The following is a 2,824-nucleotide window of genomic DNA, read 5'->3' as shown; positions in this document are numbered from 1 at the left end:
CTTCATCTGCATTCAGACTCTTTCGGTTCTCTCTCTGGGGATGGAGAGCATTTTTCATCCTAAGTCCTTCAGAGTTGTCTGGGATCATTGCATTGCTGACAATAAGAGCTGTTCCCATTTCAAGCCCTCTCTTTGCATGTGTTCATTGGGTCTGACTGCTCACAAGTATGTGTAATAGACAGGGAAGAAGAAGAGTCCGTGGTCAGGGAGCAGACAAGCAGGGTGTTGGAAGGTTAAAGCTGGATCTTCCATTGCCAATAATGGAAAAGTTTTCTCAGCCCACTTAGTTTGAATAAGATATTGATGGAGGACACCAGGCAATGTGATTGTTACTCATGGTGGTACAACCATCCTGATTTCATTTGAATATCCAGCAACTAATGTTCTTTGTGAACTGACTGATCCACAAGACAGAGAAATTAGAGATGGTGCGATAGCTGTGGTTATTATTGCTTTAGGATGTCAAAGAAATGCTGAGAAACAAGTTGACAGTTCACCCCATGTCAATCATTGGTGCCCATTGACTGGCTCGTAAGGAAGCAGTATACTTTCTTGATTAAAACTTCAGCATTAACACAGGTGAACTTGGCAAAGATGATATAAATAAGGCTGCTAAAACATCCTTATCTTCTACCGGTATTGGAATTGATGGTGACTTCTTTGCCAATGTAGTGGTAAAGGAAGTACTTAGACAAAATATGCAGGAGTGAAAGGCCAGCTTTGATTTGTACTCAACTCTATTAATGTTTTAAAGGCCCATGGACAAAATCAGAAGGAAGGTATGTTTATAAATGGTTATGAATTCAATTGCGTGGTGGGATCACAGGGGTGGCCCAAGAAAATAATTAACACAAAAATCCTTTGCCTTGACTTCAACTTACCAAAACCAAAAATGGATCTTGGTCATTACAGACCCCCCCCCCCCAATCCCCAATGGAATCACATTACACAGATAGGTGGCACAGATAGAGTACCTACCCTGGAATCAGGAGGACCTGAGTTCAAATCCAGCCTCAGACACTTCCTAACTGTGTGACACTGGGCAAGTCACTTCCCCTGTTTGCCTTAGTTTCCTCATCTATAAAATGAGCAGGAGAAGGAAATGGCAAACCAGTCCAGTATCTTTGCCCAGAAAATCCCAAATGGAGTCACAGAGAGACACAATTGAAATTACTCAACAGTAACAACAACACCACTTGATATTTCCCATGAGAGAAGCCACTGGGGCCAGTGTTCTTCTGACCACTGGTGCGATTGATGAGGCCTGTCTCCAGTACTTGCTGTGTTAAGGCTTTTAAAAGGGACCATAAGCCCATTGTCGAAGCCTCTGGAGCAGTCATTTTGTCAGCACTGGCTAGTCTGGAAGGTAGAGAAGGGTTTGAGCCAGCTATGCTGGGACAGGCACAGGAGGCAGAGTGCCCAAGAGGATTTGGGAGGATGAGATCCAACCTTTCCCCTCCTCCGTCAGCATCTAAGGCTTCGTTTCTTTTATTTTTAATTTTTTTGCCTTTTGGAGGGTGATTGGGGTTAAGTAACTTGCCCAAGGTTACATGGCTAGTTATTTTTTGTTTTTTTTTTTTTTTGTGTTAAGTGTCTGAGGCCAGAACCGAACTCAGGTCCTCCCAACTCCAGGGCCGGCGCTTTACTCACTGTGCCACCCAGCCTCCCCCAACTTTGTTTCTTTTAGACATTCGCATGATTTGTTAAGTAAAAACGTCTCCTTCATGTGATTTTCTTTTCTTTTTGCCAAGTTGGAAGACTTCCCCTCCACTAAATCTGGTCCTTTTGTGGGCAATAACTTTGCCTACCATTCAAACCACTCTGGCCTTGTTTTAACTGTGCTCAGAGCCCTGCAGGCCGTCTGCCTCTAGTGTTCTTTCTCCCTGTCCCTCCCCCTCTCCCCTCCCCCTTTGGATTGCTCAGTCCTGTGCTTCCCTTTGTGTCACATTCACTTCTTCTCAGTTCTTCTCTTCTGCCTCTGAAGCCCACCATATATTCCTCTTCCTTCTGGGATTTGGGTCAATTATTCTCACAGTGTTTCCTTTTGTGCCTTTCTCCAGATGCCCTCCCTGTTTCGTTCTTCCTTCCTTCCTCAGTGGGCTTAAGACAAAGCTGCCTTCTGAGATGGAGCTTTCTTCCTCTGTTCCTTGGCAAGAGCCCTTGGCCCTGGCTCCCTTATGTTCCCCACTGCAGCCTACAGGCCATCATCTTGATAATGTTTCTTTTTCCCTTGCTCTCTTCATGGAGCCTCATGACATTTCCCTGTGCTCCAGTGGGCTGATGTTTCCAGCTCTGGTAATAATGACAATAGTATCTATATAATGACTTAAGGTTTGCAGAACATTGCATCTGTTACCTCATTTGTTCCTCTTCACAACCCAATGAGATCAGTTCTGTTATCAGCTCCATTTTACAGATGAGGAAACTGAAACTCCAGAGAGGTGAAGTAATTTGCCCTGGGGTTATACAGCTAGTAAACATCTGAAGAAAGATTCAGACTCCTAGCTTATACTCAAACACTTCCCAAGGACCATCTTTGGCTACCCCCTAGACAACTTAGAACCTTTCTTTGCCCCTAAATTGAAAGAACCTGACAGATTCCATAATATCCATGTGTTCTCTGTCTCTCTCTCTCTCTCTGTGTCTCTGTCTCTCTCTGTCTCTCTGTCTCTGTCTCTGTCTCTGTCTTTCTGTCTCTGTCTCTGTCTCTGTCTCTCTGTCTCTGTCTCTCTGTCTCTCTGTCTCTCTGTCTCTCTCTGTCTCTCTGTCTCTCTCTGTCTCTGTGTCTCTGTCTCTCTCTGTCTCTCTCTCTCTGTCTCTCTCT

The 2,824-nt window shown here is 44.5% G+C and overlaps 1 pseudogene; it reads left to right on the top strand.

Annotated features, from left to right (window-relative positions):
* Positions 1-40: 40 nt before the first annotated feature.
* The window catches only part of LOC138143977 (T-complex protein 1 subunit alpha pseudogene), a 9,563-nt pseudogene continuing 6,779 nt past the window's right edge, over positions 41-2,824 (top strand).

The sequence above is a fragment of the Petaurus breviceps genome, unplaced genomic scaffold (genome assembly GCF_028583685.1).
Source record: "Petaurus breviceps papuanus isolate PSGF00001 unplaced genomic scaffold, PetGlider_PUasm1.0 90681, whole genome shotgun sequence".
Taxonomy (NCBI): Eukaryota; Metazoa; Chordata; class Mammalia; order Diprotodontia; family Petauridae; genus Petaurus; species Petaurus breviceps.
Note: the sequence above shows the minus strand (reverse complement) of the source record. Positions and strands in the feature narration are given on the sequence as shown.